The following is a 16,975-nucleotide window of genomic DNA, read 5'->3' on the forward strand; positions in this document are numbered from 1 at the left end:
TTTTTTCAGTTTCATTAATGAATCCAGTGTTGGATCAAGGATTACATTTAGTCGTCATTTCTTGTTAGTTTTTTTTTTTCTTGAAGGAAAATGTTTATTTTTATATACAGAAAAGTAAACTATGTACATTTAACCCAAATTCTTTAGTCTTTGCCTTTTCCAGCAAAGATTTTGGACCCAGGACATTGTCTCCCCAGTGACAGTGAATCTCATCATATCTGTCATTGTCATATGGTCCTAATAGCTTCCACCAGTTTAGCTAGTCCTCCCTTTCCCTTGCCTTCCGAGTTGACACGTGTGAAGGTTTTTCTGTGGACAAGCCATTCTGGTCTGGCCTTTCCCGTGATGATGCAGTAGGGGACCCCTATTGTACAACACAAGGTGGGCAGGAAGACAGCCAGCTTGATGGGGTCCATGTCATGTACAATCACCACTAGCTGGGACTTCTTGTTTTCCACGAAGGTGGTGACAGGGTTCACCCCTGCTTAAATCACAGGCGCCTCTTAGTGGGAACATCCCCTTTGCCAGCAGTTTCCTTCTCAGCCCTAGTCAACAGCCTCTGCTTTTCTTGCTGTGTCTCTGGTCTATACTTGTGGCCCAGCTTAAGCAGTTGAGTAGCTTTTTAGTGGTCCAAGGCCGGGTGAACTGGTTGATGGTGGTAGGGGTAGGGGGGAGCACTTTCAGCTCCTTGTAGAGGATGGCCTTTTGCCACTGCAGTTAGATGTAGCAGGACCGTTTGACAAAGTGGGTGAGATCCCTTTTGGGCTGGATGTCCTGTCCAGTGCCAAAATTCTTGGGCCTCTTCTCAAATGGAATTTACCACCTTCTTAGCCTCCTGCTTCCTCATGACAGCAGAGACTAGGGCCGCCATTTTCCCCTTAGCCTTCTTTCCTTTTGGAATCTTGGGTGGTGAGACCTCTCTTTAGACCTTTCATGTGAATTCATGTTTTTTTTTAAAAATTGGTTTGTTTTACTTTTTGGTAAAATGTCAGTAACAAGTTAACTAAAATTTTTCATCCTTTACTCTTTTTTTTTTTCCTTGACATTGAGTAGAACTTGCTTATGATGCTTTGCTTTCTTACCCTAAGAAAGTTTATACACCTGAATTAAAAAAAAACAATTCATTATTTTTATATCGCTGTTACAAGTTACTCAGTTAACACAAGATAACTGCATTGACAATCTGCTTTGGTCCATGGTCACACTCCCCCCCTTTAGTATTTTTTTTTCATTCATCGATCTTGAGGGATTTGGGACCTTGTCCACTCTGACTATGTCAGGCTGAGAAGGGACATAGATATTATGGAGCAGAGAAAAGGAATTGTTTTGCTTGTAGTTGATACTCCTTGCTTTTGGGATAGGTCTGGTCCATTATCATCATTTTGTTTGTTGTCCAGGGTAGACCCAAAGAACTGAGGAGTAGGAGTTGACCTGCATATCTACTGGGTTTTAGGGCTCAACCAGGATGGGAATAATCCAAAGGTTTTAAATCTCTGAGGAATAAATTTAAAAGGTAAATTGACAATTATAAGTTCAAATAAAAGAAGTAGAAGAATCATGATTAGGGGATTTTTTTCCTGAATAAAAACATACATTTTTCAATTAAATGTACTGGATATAAATTTTTTTTTTTTTACCATAAAATATGTTTCAAAATGTATTTGATTCATAGTAACGCAGTCATACAATATTTGTCCTTTTGTGTCTGGCTTGCTTCACCCAGCATAATGTCTTCCAGGTTCATCCATATTGTCATATGCTTCACATCATATCTTCTTATGGCTGCATAATATTCCATCATGTGACTATACCCAGTTTGTTTATCCGATCAACAGTTGATGGACACCTGGGTTGTTTCCAACTTTCAGCAGTTGTGAATCACACCATTATGAACATTGGTGTGCAGATGTCTGTTTGTGTCACTGTTCTCAGTTCTTCTGGGTATATACCCAGTAGGGATATTGTAGTCACGTGGCAAGTCTATATTCAACTTCTTTAGGAAATGCCAAACAGTCCTCCACAGTGGCTGTACTATTCTGCATTCCTACCAACAGTGAATAAATGTTCCTATCTCTCCACATCCTCTCCAACACTTGTAGTTCTTTTTTTTTTTTTGCTGTGACCCTTTTTTTTTTTAACTTTTTAAAATTAAAGGTAATAGATCATAAAGAAAATTACATTAAAAAACAGAGGTTCCCATATACTCCATTCACACTCCCCTACCCCCATCATTTTTGTAAATTGTATTTTTTTGAAGATATATATATCTCAAAAAATGTTACATTAAAAAAACATAAGAGGTTCCAGTATACCCCCCACCTCCCCACCCCATTCCTCCCACACCAACAACCTCGCCCATCATTGTGGCACACTCATTGCACTCAGTGAACATATTTTGGAGAACTGCTGCACCACATGGATAATAGTTTACCCTGTAGTTCACACTCTCCCCTCTCTCTTTTTAATAGTGGCCATTCTGATAGGTGTGAAGTGATATCTTATTTTAGTTTTGATTTGTATTTCCCTAATCATTAGTCATGTTGAACATTTTTTCATGTGTTTTTTTGCCATTTATATTTCTTCTTTGGACAGATGTCTATGCAAGTCTTTTGCCCATTTTTAAATTGGGTTGTCTGTCTTTTTATTGTTCAATTGTAACATCTCTTTATCCTGGATATTAAACCCTTATTGGACATTAACTTCCTTTGAGTTGGCTGCCTTTTCACCCTTTTGACAAAGTCCTGTGAGGTAAAAAAATTATTTAATTTTCTTCCATTGTACATGCTTTGGGTGTAAGGTTCAAGAAATCACCACCTACTACAAGGTCTTAAAGATGTTTCCCTACATTTTCTTCTAGTAGTTTTATTGTCTCGGCTTTTATATTTAGGTCTTTGATCCATTTTGAGTTGATTCTTGTACAGGGAGTGAGATAGGGGTCCTTTTTTATTCTTTTGGTTATAAATATCCAGTTCTCCCAGGTCCATTTGTTGCAGAGACTGTTTTGTCCTGTTAACATGGACTTGGTAGATTTGTCAAAAACCAGTTGACTTTATAGGTGAGGGTTTATTTTTGGACTCTCAATTCTATTGTACTGATCAAAGTATGTGTCTTTAAGCCAGTACCATGCTGTTTTGACCACTGTTGCTTTGTAATATGTGTCCAGGTCAGGCAGTGAAATTCCTCCCATGTCACTCTTCTTTTTTAGAATGCATTTGGCTATTTGGGTGCACTTTCCCTTCTAAATGAATTTGGTAATTTTCTTTTCTAATTCAGTGAAGTAGGCTGTTGGAATTTTGATTGGTATTGTGTTGACTCTATAAATCAGTTTGGGTAAGATGCACATCTTCACAGTATTTATTCTTCCAATCTGTGAGCTTGGAATGTCTTTCCATTTGTTTAGGTCTTTTTAAAATTTCTTTTAGCTTTGTCCTGTAGTTTTCTGTATATAGGTCTTCCTGTACTTCTTTAGTTAAATTGATTCCTAGGTATTTGAATCTTTTTGTTGCTATTGTAAATGTAATTTCCCCCAATTTCCTCCTCAGATTGTTCAGTACTAGTGTACAAATTTTTGCATGGTGATCTTGTATCCTGCCATTTTGCTGAACTCATTTATTAGCTCAAGTAGCTTTGTTGTGGATACTTGAGAATTTTCTAAGTACAGGATCATGTAATCCACAACTAGTAAGAGTTTTACTTCCTCTCTTCCCATTTTGTTGCCTTTTATTTTTTCTCGTCTAATTGCCCTAGCTAGAACTTCTAGTACAATATTGGTGAACAGTGTTGACAGTGGGCATCCTTGTCTTGTTCCTGATCTTAGAGGGAACTTTCAACCTTTCCCCATTGAGTACGGTGGTGGCTGTGGGTTTTTCATATATGCCTTTTATCAGATTGAGGAATTTTCCTTCTATTCCTATCTTTTGAAGTGGTTTTTTTTTTCTTTCAAAAAAAAGATGCTGAATTTTGTCAAGTGCCTTTTCTGCATCGATTGAGATGATCATGTGATTTTTTTCCTTCAATTTGTTAATGTGGTGTGTTACGTTGATTGATTTTCTTATGTTGAATCAGCCTTGCACACCAGGAATAAATCCCATTTGGTCGTTATGATATATAAGTCTTTTGATATGCTCTTGGATTTGATTTGCAAGTGTTTTGTTGAGAATTTTTACATCTATGTTCACTAGAGAGACTGGTCTGTAATTTTCTTTTCTTGTATCTTTATTTGGCTTTGGTGTTAGGGTGATGTTGGCTTCATAGAGTATCTTGGGTAATTTTCCCTCCTGTTCAAATTTTTGGAAGAGTTTAAACATTATTGGTGGTCATTCTTTTTTAAATCCTTGGTAGAATTTGCCTGTGAAGCCATCTGGTCCTGGGTTTTTCTTTCCTGGGAGATTTTTGATGATGGATTCAGTCTCTTTAAATTGATTGGTGTGTTAAGTTCTAATATTTCTTGTAGCGTCATTTTAGGTTGTTTGTGCATTTCTAGGAATTTGTTTCATCTAGGTTGTCTAGTTTTTTCGTTGGCATACAGTTTCTCATAATAGTCTCTTATGATCCTTTTGATTTCTGTGGAGTCATTTGTAACTTCCCCTCTTTCATTTCTGACTATATTTTCATCTTCTCTCTTTTTTCCTTTGTTAGTCTAGCTAAGGGTTTGTCAATTTTATTGATCTTTTCCAAGAACCAACTTCTGGTTTTGTTGATTTTTTTCTGTTTTTTTTTTTTGTTCTCAATTTCATTTATTTCTGCTCTAATATTTATTATTTCTTTCCTTCTGCTTGCTTTCAGATGGTTTCCTGTTCTTTAATAGTTTCTCTAGTTCAGTTAAATCTTTGAGTTTAGCTTTCTTTTTTTTTATATAGGCATTTAGGGCTATAAATTTCCATCTCAAGACCACCTTTGCTGTAGCCCATAAATTTTGATAAGTTGTGTTCTTGTTTTCATTTGTCTCAATATATTTACTGATTTCACTTGAAATTTCTTCTTTGACCTTCTGATTATTTAGTAGTGTGTTGTTCAGCCTCCACACATTTATGAGTTTACTTTTTTCCTGTGATTTCCATTTTCATACCATTATGATCTGAGATGGTGCTTTGTATCGTGTCAGTCTTTTTATACTTATTGAGAACTGCATTATGCCCTAACATGTGGTCTGTCCTGGAGAAAGATCCATGGGCACTTGTAACCTGATGAGTTTGGACGGAGTGTTCTGTATATTTCTGTTAGTTCTAACCTATCGTATTGTTCAAGTTCTCTGTTTCCTTGTTGATCTTCTGTCTAGTTCTATCTAATGATGTGAGTGGGGTGTTAGAAATCTCCAACAATTATTATAGAGATGTCTGTTTCTCCCTTCAAGTTTTGCCAGAGTTTGTCTCATGTATTTTGGCGCCCCCGGATTAGGTGCATAGATAGTTATGACTGTTATATCTTCCTTGTGGATTGTCGCTTTTATTAATATATAATGGTCTTCCTTGTCTCTTACAGCTTTTTTGCATTTAAAGTCTTTTTTTTCCCAATATTAGTTTAACTACCCCTGTTCTTCTTTGATTACTCTTTGAATGGAGTATCTTTTTCCAATCCTCACTTTCCACTGTTTTGTATCCCTGGGTCTAAGATGAGTTTCTTGTAAGCAGCATATGGACGGCTCTTGTTTTTTAATCTGTTCTGTCAGCCTGTGTCTTTTGATTGGGGAGTTTAATCCATTCACTTTCAATGATATTACTGTAAATGCATTATTTACTTCCAACATTTTATTATTTGGTTTTCATATGACATATTTTTGTCTAGCTGTCTGTCTACTCTTTTTGGTTATCCTTTCTGCTGTTCTTCCTTCTAGACTCTCTTTCAGGCCTCTCTCTCCTATCTTTTAATTTCAAGCTCTAATTCCTGCAAAGGTGGGTTCTTTTTTGCAAACTGTCTTAGTTTCTGTTTCTTGGTGAATATTTTGTACTCACCTTCATATTTGAAGGACAGTTTTGGTGGATAAAGAATTCTTGGCTGGCAGTTTTTCTCTTTCAGTATCCTAGTTGTATCCTACCACTGTCTTCTCTCCCTTCCATAGTTTCTGAAGAGAAATCCAGGCTAAGTCTTACTGGGTGTCACTTGTATTTGATGGGTTGTGCCCTTACTGCTCCCAGAATTTTCTCTTTATCTTTGACATCTCATATTTTGGGGAGTATGTGTCTTGGAGTAGGTCTATTTGGATTTATTGTTTGTTTGTTTTTTAAAGATTTAGTTAGTTATTTTATTTCTCTCCTCTTCCCCCCTCTGCCCCAGTTTTCTGTTCTCTCTGTCTATCTGCTGTGTGTTCTTTGTCCGCTTCTGTTGTTGTCAGCGGCATGGGAATATGTGTCTCTCTTTGTTGCATCATCTTGTTGTGTCAGCTCTCTGTGTGTGTGGCACCATTCCTGGGCAGGCTGCATTTTCTTTGGCGCTGGGCAGCTCTCCTTATGGGCGCACTCCTTGCGCGTGGGGCTCCCCTGTGTGGGACACCCCCGCGTGGCAGGGCACTCCTTGCGCACATCAGCACCGCGCGTGGGCCAGCTCCACACGGGTCAAGGAGGCCCTAGGTTTGAACTGCAGACCTCCCATGTGGTAGATGGACGCCCTAACCACTGGGCCAAGTTTGCTTCCCTATTTGGATTTATTCTGATTGGGGTATAGTGCGCTTCTTGGACATGTAAGTTCATTTCTTTCATGAAGTGTGAGAAATTGTCAGTTATTATCGCCTTAAAGACTATTTCTGCCCCTTTTCCCTTCTCCTTGTGGAACCCATGACATGTATGTTGCTGCGTTTCTTGTTGCCATTCAACTCTTGAGCCCCTGCTCCATTTTTTCCATTACTTTCTCTCTTCACTTTCAGCTGTTCTGTCTTCTTTATCACTTATCTTTCTTTTATCATTTCCAGTCTGCTGTTGTATGCCTCTAATGTATTTTTTATCTCATCTATTGTGTCTTTCAGTCTCATGAGCTCTGTTACTTTTTTGTTCAGGATCAGAGTCTTCTTTGCACTCATTCAGTGTCTTCTTGATGTCATTTATCTCTTTAGCCATATTGTCTTTTACCTCTTTAATTTTATTTTGGAAATTTGTGCACATCATGTTAATTAGTTCTATCAAATCCTGTGTCTCTTCTGGGACTTTGATATATTCCTTTTCTTGGGCTGTGTTGTCCATTTTCTTAGTACGACTCGTAATTTTTTGCTAATGTCTAGTCATGTGATTAGGATGTAGTTTACTCAGATGCTCATTTTATTTTTTGTAGGGATTTAGTGGCAGGAGGTTATGTGTTACCACTGCTCTTTGACTCTTGGCTTGACCTGGATTGTTGGAATTGTCCCTGCTAGTTGCTTAAAGCTGGGCTTCTGGATCCAGCAATTGGTTGCAGACCTGCTTCCTACGGCCTTGGAGAGGGAAGGTATAAAGGCTGGAAAAAGTCTCCCTTATTTTTAATTTTCTCACGTGGTCTTCTTTGGTTTTCCAGCAGAAGGCACTCTTTGGCAGCTCTCAGTTCAGTGCCTGTTCCGAGTATATTTCTTGCATCACAGACAGGATCTATGTGATTGAGCTCCCTGCCTGGAGGCTAGGAACCTTGTAATTCAAACTTTTTCAGAGATAGTACTCCAGCCTTTGCTGGTAGCCCCCTCCCTTTTCCTGGGTAGGAAATATTTCCAGTTAGAGGATTTATAAATGAGTATAATTATGTTATAATGGTGAAGTAGCTTTTCATACATTTCCAGATAGGACTCACTGAGGGGGTATTGATTTCATGAGGCCATGTGGCTTGCCTTGGTATCTGCACATCCCTAGAACTCTCAGGAGCACTTTCGTTGAGGCCCTGTTTATTGTGGCAGTCTGTGAAGTCTGGCTGAGATCTCTGTGAGCAAAACCTCCAGAACGACTTCCTGACTTACTTTGAAACTCTTATCCATAAAAATTCTGTTTTATATAGTATTTCCCCCTTTTGATCAAGGTCTTTCTCCAAATGCATTGCTGATGAATGCTGGTAATCAAGTGTTAATAATCCCTCAGTGCCAGGGAGGGTCATCCCTGGGAGTCATGTCCCACATTTATTTTTAGTTTTATTTGCAGAGTTCAGCTTAAAGAGAGGCCACACTTGAGCAACAAGGGGAATTTCACCAGGTAACTTCAGGCATTAATTATAATTAGTCTTAGTTTCATTATTATAGGAATAAGGTTCATAAGTGCAAGCATTAAGATCGAGGGTTTGGCTTATTAGCCTGTTTTCTTTTATTAGGCAAGGCTTATATATTCCAGAGCTGTTTATTTTAGCTACTGTGAAAACATTTATTTATTCAGAAAACATACCTATAGCAGCAAGGACACATTTATGTTCCATAGAAGTATGTAGTAGCTATATCACATTCAAGGTGTTCAGCAGACCCTATCTGTCAAGATGCCGATCATGTTGCACTGCATCTGAACTTTTTAAAGAACTATTACTTTTTCTTTGCCAGACTGTACTGACTTAGAGGTACATAGATACTTCATAAGGGAATATTAAGAGATTTGAATGTGTTAACACTACAAAGGTAGTATGATTAACTATTGGGTTAAATGTCACTAATTCTTTTGGGGAAAATTTTTTATTCCTGTTAATATGTAGTTGGGCCTAATATTTTATGAACAAAATTTTTTAACTTAAGAAATATATAAAAATTCATTATATGAAAAATTAGAAAGTATACACAGAAACATGAAAAAGAAACTATGGCTCACTTTTAAATACCCTCAATATTTATTGTTAACATTGTTATATATCTTTCTAGATTTTTAAAAAGGTATACATTCACATTTTTTTAAAGATTTATTTATTCTTTATTTATTTCTCTCCCCTCCCCCCCAGTTGTCTACTCTCTGTGTTCATTCACTGTGTGTTCTTCTGTGTCCGCTTGTATTCTTGTCAGTGGCACCAGGAATCTGTGTCTCTTTTTGTTGTGTCACCTTGCTGCGTCAGCTCTGTGTGTGCGGTGCCACTCCTGGGCAGGCTGCACTTTTTTCGCGTGGGGTGGCTCTCCTTACAGGGTGCACTCCTTGTGTGTGGGGCATCCCTACACGGGAGACACTCCTGCACGGCATGGTACTCCTTGCGCACATCAGCACTGCATGTGGGCCAGTTCACCACACTGGTCAGGAGGCCCTGGGTTTGAACCCTGGACCTCCCGTATGGTAGGTGGACACTCTATCTGTTGAGCCAAATCCGCTTCCCCACTTTTTTTTGTTGTTGTTGTTACAAAAATATGATCAAACTTTGGGTAAGGTGTACTGGTTTTCTTTTTCCTTTTCAGCGAACACTGTTTTCCATGTCAAATGCATTCTTAAGGCTCTCTAGTAATTAAGAATTTCTTTGGTTGGAAGCTACAGAAACCAACTTGGAACAATTTAAGTAAAAAGGAATTTATTGTTAGGATTTTGGGGGCTTATGGAATCCAAGCAGACTGAAAAACATCATTGGAAATAAGGGGAACCAAAGTTGCACCTTTTGTATTATACTTGGAGATCATGGACCCAAGTGGAGTGTATGTTTGGTGGATATGAAGTGTATGTAAATAAATAAAATTTTTAAAAAACCCAGCTGAGAGAAGTGAAACCTAATTAGGGAAGATAGAATCTTCCAGGAACCTTTCCTCAAAGTGGATCGTAAACCCCACTACTACACATTAGATTCTCTTGGCAAGTTTTAAAAATTTAGCATTTGAGCATTAAATTAGAATCTCTGTGGTGGTACCCTGGGCATAAAGCTTCAGTGTATGGGCTGGGTACAGAATTTACAGAGGTACAGAATGAAAATCCAGGATCCTGGCCGTGCCCTTCATCCTCTGCCCCAACCCATGGCAGATGGGTGACCCCAAAGAGAAGGCAGCCTCCACGCCAGGGTGGGCTAGAGGCCCCTCTTGAGTTGTCTGTCATGCACTCCTTGGTGCTAGCCAGCCCAGAGCATGGTCACCACCTTGCCCCCTGAGATGTCATGGGGTGTATGCCCAACCCCTCCCTCCTTGTATCTGTGCCAGGCCTCCACTAGGGGCAGTGGCAAAATAGGGCCTCCTGACCTACCTCTCTCACTGGTTGCCCTGCTGATGCAACCTGGTCATGGTCCCATGTAGAAAATGTACCTTTCATTTTGTAATTTTTAAAAAAGATTTATTTACTTATTTCTTCCCACCCCCTCATTGTTTGCACTTACTATGTGCCGTGTCTCTTGGAGGCACTGGGAACTGAACCCAGGACCTGATGTAGGAGAGAGGCACCTAATTGCATGAGCCACCTCTGTTCTCTGCTTTGTTGCTTCTCTCATTAAGTTTTTTCTTCTTGTGTCTGGTTATGTCACCTTGCTGCACCTGCCCTTCATGTCAGCTTGCTGTCTTGCTCATTTTCTTTAGGAAGTACTGGGAACCTCTGTTTCCTGCTTTGTTATGTCTGTCATGTTTTTTCTTTTTGTGTCTCTTGCTGCATCATCTTGTATCAGCTTTTTTTTAGGAGGTACTGGGAACTGAATCATGGACCTCCCGTGTGGTAGGCGGGAGCTCAGTTGCCTGAGCCACATCTGCTTCCTGTAATGTTTTTGTCTAGTTTTTTTTCCTATAAAAATTTATTTACTTCTGTTTATTTTTTAAAATGTATCCTCCCCTTCCCTCCACCCCCCCAATAGTCATGTCATCTGTCTGCTCATTGTTTGCTCGCCACCTTCTCCAGGAAGCACTAGGAAATGAACCTGTGACCTTCCACAAAAGAGGCGAATGAATGCCTAATGGCCCAGGCCACTTTCGCTTCCTGCAGCCTGGGGCGTCTGCTGGCTTGTGGCATCTGCTCGTTTAGGTGTCCACTTGTTGTGGTGGGTGTGGCGTCTACTCATCGTCTTTAGGAGGTACCGGGACCTCCCATGTGGTAGGCAGGTGCCCAACTGGTTGAGCCACCTCCTCTTCCCTTTGTCTAGTTTTGATGTCAGGATAATGCTGGATTCATGGAATGAATTGGGAATTGTTCTGTTATTTTCTGGAAGAGTTTTATGTAGAATCAATACTGTTTCTTTCTTAAATGTTTAGTAGAATTCCCAGTGAAGTTGTTTAGGCTTGGAGTTTTCTTTGTTGGGCAGGATATGTGGCAATAGCAAGTAAAAATGCCACAAAGTTCTCTTACCATTTTAAATCGTCTTTTTCTTGATTTGGCATTGCCTTGGTTCCCATGAACTTTTGACTGTTTTCCATAGTTCTGGCTATCAATGAATTATTTAGGAGTGTATGCTTAATTTTGAGAAATTTGGGAGTTTTCCAGATACCAGTTTTTTTGTTTTGTTTTTACAGATTTCTAATTTAATTTTGCTTTGGTCAGAGAACATTGTAATTATTTCAGTCATTTTAAATATATTGAGACTTGTTTTATGGCTTAGCATGTGGTCTGTCTTGCTAAATGTGTGCTTGAGAAGAATGTGTATTTTGCTTTTGGGTAAAATAGTGTATAAATATCACTTAGGGGAAACGGACTTGGCCCAGTGGTTAGGGTGTCTGCCTACCATATGGGAGGTCCGCCGTTCAAACCCCGGGCCTCCTTGACCCGTGTGGAGCTGGCCCATGCACAGTGCTGATGCGCGCAAGGAGTGCCCTGCCACGCAGGGGTGTCCCCCGCTTAGGGGAGCCCCACGCACAAAGAGTGCACCCCGTAAGAGAGCCGCCCAGCACGAAAGAAAGTGCAGCCTGCCCAGGAGTGGCGCCGCCCACACTTCGTGTGCCTGACAACAACAGAAGCGGACAAAGAAACAAGACGCAGCAAATAGACACAGAGAACAGACAACTGGGGAGGGGGGGAATTAAATAAATAAATAAATAAATAAATAAATAAATAAATAAATAAATAGAACAATCTTTAAGAAAAAAAAGTTACTTAGGTTAGGTTGGTTGATAGAGTTGTTCAAGTCCTTTGTATCCTTCCTTTTTTCTACTTGTTCTATCAATTATTAAGAAAGAGATGGTGCTGACGTTCCAGCTGTTCTTTTTAGACCTATCAGTTTTTGCTTCATGTACTTTGAAGTTCCTTTTAAAGTACATACATTTAGGATTGTTATGTTCTTGTTGATGAAGTGACTCCTGTGTCATTATGAAATGACCCCCTATTCTTGTAAGTAGTCTTTTCTGAAATCTACTTTGATATTCATATGGCTTCTCTAAGCTTTCAATTAGTATTGACATGATATCTTTTCCTTCCTTTCATCCCCCTTTAACGTATTATGTCTATATTTAAAGTGTGATCCTTGCAGACAGCATGTACTTGGATTTTGCCTTTTTAACTAATCTGACATTCTTTTAGTTTATGTCTAAACCAGGGGTAGGCAAATTGCTTTGTGGGCCATATTTAGCCTGCTAGATATTTTTGTAAATATATTGTATTGGAACACAGCCATGCTCAATAGTTTACATATTGTCTGTGACTCTTTTTGTGCTGTAACAGTGGAGTTGAGTAGTTGTGTCGGAGACTATATGGCCAGCAAAACCTACAGTGTTTACTATCTGGCCTTTCCAGAAAAAGTTTGCCAGTCCCTGTTATTTGATCGAATTACTGATTTGGTTGGGTTTAAATACCCCTCTCTCTGTTTTTTACTTATATCATCTTTTCTTTGTTCCTTTTTTACTTTTTCTACCTTTTTTGAATTTAATATTTTCTGTGATTCTATTTTATCTCTATTATTTGCTTCCGTGCAGTACTTCATCTGCCTTTTTAATATTTTACCACCTCATGTACAGTATAAGAATCTTACAACAGAATGCTTTCATTTCCACTTTGTGTCATTGTTTTTTATATATTTTACTTCTATATGTGTTTTAATCCCTATTAATACATTATTTTTACCTTAGACAATTAAAAAGAGCAAATTTTCTTTTATATTTATCCACATTTTTACCATTTCCAGTACTCTTCATTCTTTTACACAGATGTATATTTCTGTCTTGTATTATTATCCTTCTGCTTGAGTGACTTCCTTTAATATATTTTGTAATGCTGTTATGGGTGATTAATTTTCTCTTCATTTGTATGTCTCAAAAGAAGTTTTATCTTCATTTTTGGAACATATTTTTGCTGGTTTTATTTATTTGGTTTCTTTCAGTACTTTAAAGATTTCAGACCACTGTCTCCTGGCTTGCATTTTTCCAACAGTGTGTCTTCTTGTCATTCTTATTTTTGTTCCTCTGTGCATTTCTTTGGTTTTCAGTAGTTTGATTATAATGTACTTTGGTGGTATTTTCTTCTTGAATCCATGGGTTTCTCGTTTTCATCAGGTTTGGAAAATAGCTAGCTATCATTTTTTTTCAAATATTTTTTTCTGCCCATTTCCCCCTTTTTATCCCCTAGCACTTCAATACTCATGTTAGTCTAGCTGTTGTTCTTAATAGGAGGCCTTTTCATACTAGCTGGTGGACTCTTCTGGGCCATGTTCTGCCTTCCCCCTACTGGTGGCACTTTCTGCACTTAGTTTCCTCATACAGAGTACATCATCAGTACATCACATACACAGCACATTGTCATAATGAGGAAAAGTGCTGAGGGAACCCTCTGCAGCTCTCAGAGCGCTTGCTCTCTCTGTTACAGCTCCATCCTCTGGTAGTTTGACCTCCAAATTCTAGGTACTTGGGCCTCCCGAAACCTAAAACTGACACTGCTGGACTTGGTTTGATTTCCTTCTTCCTGTGCTGAAGCCTGAAAACTCCTTCTGAGCAGGTATTTTAGGGCTCTTGTAGTGCTTACCTCATCATTTCTCCTCCCAGGGGTCATGTACCCACAGTGCCTATTGTCTCATGTCTGAAAATTCTTGTCTTACTGTTTTGTTTGATGTTTTAGTTGTTTGAGACAGGAGGATAGATCTTTTTCTCTTATTTCATCATGGCCAGAAACTGAAGTCTCTTTGGATTGTTTATTGTTATAGCAGTTTAGCTAGGATTCTGTTTGTACGTCATATCATTTTGACTATCTACATTTGCTGCACTTAAAAACCATAGCAGGGAGGCAGATGTGACTCAATTGATTGAGCTCCTGCCTACCATATGGGAGGTCCCGGGTTTGGTTCCTGGTGCCTTCTGGGGGACAAGCAGGACAGTGAGCTGGTGCGACGGGCTGGCATGGCGAACTGACACAGCAAGATGACGCAACAAGGAGAGGCAAAGAGGAAACACAATGAGAGACTCAGCAGGGCAGGGAGTGGAGGTGGCTGAAGTGATTGGGTGTCTGTCTCCCACATGGAAGGTCTTGGGTTCATTTCTCGTTACCTCCTAAAGAGAGGGCAAGCAGACACAGAGAGCACACAGCAGGCGCAAACAACAACGGGGTGGGGATAAATAAATAAAATAGTCTTAAAAAAAAACAAACCAAAAAAACCCCATAGCAACCATAGGTTTCTTGTTTCTTGATAATTACACATTTATCCCAAAGTCATTATTGTAAGATGCCCTTTTTAATAGTTTCTTTCTTTTTTTTTAAATTTGTATTTTAGTACCATATATACAATCTAACATTTTGCCTTTTAACCACATTCATATATATAATTCAGGGCTGTTGGTTACATTTACAATGTTGTGCTACCATCACCACCATTTCCATTTCCATTATTCCATATAGAAATTCCACATTTTAAACCTTAACTTCCTATTCCTCATCCCTATCCCCACTCCCTGTCTCTTGGTAACCTGACTCTATGGATTCTGACTCTATGATAGTTTGCTTATTCTAATTATTTCATATCAGTGAGATCATACATTATTTGTACTTTTGGTTATGGCTTATTTCACTCAACATAATGTCTTCAAGGTCAGTCTGTGTTGTATGTATCAGAACTACATTCCTTTTTATGGCTGATTGATAACGTGTATATAACATTTTGTGTAGCCATTTGTTGGATGATGGACAGTTGGGTTGCTTCTATCTTTTGGCAATTGTGAATAGTGCTACTATGAACATTGGTGTGCAAATATCTGTTCTAGTACCTGCTTTCAATTCTTTTGGGTACATATATAGAAATGGGACTGCCAGGTCATATAGTAAATCTAACTTAACTTCCCAAGGAACTGCAAAACTGTCTTCCACAGTGGCTGCACTATTTTGCATTCCCACCAGCAATGAGTGAATGTTCCTCTCTTTGCACATCCTCTACAACACTTGAAATTTTCTTCTTTTTTTAATAGTAGCCATTTTAGTGGGTGTGAAATGCTATCTCATTGTGGTAGGGTTTTTTTTAAGCAGTTTTATTCAGATATAATCACATACTATACAGTCTATCCAAAGTGTATAATCCATGGCTTTTAGTATAATCGCAGTGTTGTGCATTTATCACCACAAATTTTAGAACAGTTTCATTACTCCAAAAAGAAAAACCCCATACCCCTTAGCAGTCACGTCCCAATCCCTCTAGCCTTTCACAGCCCTACATAACCACTAATCTAATTTCATCTATATAAATTGATTTATATTTACATTTTATATAAATGGAGTCATACAATATGTAGTATTTTGTGTCTGGTTTCTTTCACTTAACATAATTTTTTTGGTCTGATATTAACATCTTGTAACATTAACATACATTCATTCAGTTTTAAAGAAAAATAGTCATATATGCAATATACCCATATATTTCATATGAGGTTTTACTATGGTATGTAGTACCATGTAATATTTTTCTTAGCTTTACTTCTAGTAATATACGACCTAAGATTTTTCCTTTTCAACTACTGTCATACACATATAATAGCACTGCTAATTACAAACATTTTGTTGTGCTTTCACCTTTTCTATTCATTTCCAAAGATAAACACACATCCATTTTACCAGTTCTACACAGTTTTACCCTCAGCTTTCCGTTGGTTACCCTCATTCTATTTTCTTGTGATTCATATTCAAGTTATTAATTCCATGAGAGTACACAATATATTTAGTTTGTAACAGCACAGTCATACAAATGTGTCCTTTTGTGTTGATTTGCTTCACTCAACATAACTTCCTCCAGGTTCATCCATGTTCTTCTTACAGCTCCTTAATATTACATTGTGTGTGTACAGCACAGTTTGTTTATCCATTCATCGGTTGATGAATACCTGAGTTGTTTCCGTCTTTTGGCAGCTGTGAATAATGGTGCTGTGAACTTCAGTGTGCAGATGTCTGTTCATATCCCCGCTCCCAGTACTTCTGGGTATATGCCCAGTAGTCTTATTGGGGGTCAGGTGGCAAATCCATATTCATCTCCTCTAGGAACTGCCAAACAGTCCCCCACAGCGGCTGTACCATTCTCCATTTCCACCAGCCTAACTCTCCACATCCTCTCCAACACTTGCAGTTTCTGTCTTTTTAATAGTGGCCATTCAGATAGGTGTGAAATGATCTCTCATTGTAGCTTTGCTTTGCATTTCCCTAACCACTAATGATGTTGAATGTTTTTTCATGAATTTCTCTATTGTTTTTTTGTTCTCAATTTCATTTATTTCTACTCTATATTACTTCTTTTCTTCTGCAGAAGCTTTGAGAATGGTTTGCTGTTCTTTTTCTAGTTCTTCCAGGTATTCAATTAGGTCTTTGATTTTAGCTCTTTCTTTTTAAATATAGGTGTTTAAGGCTATAAATTTCTCTTAGCACTGCCTTTGCTGTATCCTGTCAGTTTTGATGAGTTGTGTTACCATTTTTCATTCATCTCAATATACTTACTAATTTTGCTTACCATTTCTTCTTTGACCTACTGATTGTTTAGGAGTGTATAGTTCAGTCTCCAAACATTTGGGAATTTTCCCCTTTTCCATCTATTATTGATTTCCAGTTTTATACCATTATGATCTGAGAAGATGGTTTCTATAATTTCAGTCTTTTTATATTAATTGAGACCTGCCTTGTGACCTAACATGTGGTTTATCCTGGAGTAAGATGCATGAGCACTTGAGAAGAATGTGTAACCCACTTATCTGGTAAGCAACATTCTGTATATGCCTGTTAGG

General features: G+C 38.4%; 1 protein-coding gene and 1 pseudogene across 5 annotated transcripts in view; one reads left to right on the forward strand and one right to left on the reverse strand.

Moving 5' to 3' along the window:
- ADNP2 (ADNP homeobox 2) overlaps positions 1–16,975 on the forward strand; it is a 51,006-nt gene that overhangs the window by 14,014 nt on the left and 20,017 nt on the right. The window lies entirely within an intron of this gene.
- LOC105746875 (large ribosomal subunit protein eL8 pseudogene) lies at positions 57–10,108 on the reverse strand (annotated as a pseudogene).

Source organism: Dasypus novemcinctus, chromosome 16 (genome assembly GCF_030445035.2).
Source record: "Dasypus novemcinctus isolate mDasNov1 chromosome 16, mDasNov1.1.hap2, whole genome shotgun sequence".
Lineage (NCBI taxonomy): Eukaryota > Metazoa > Chordata > Mammalia > Cingulata > Dasypodidae > Dasypus > Dasypus novemcinctus.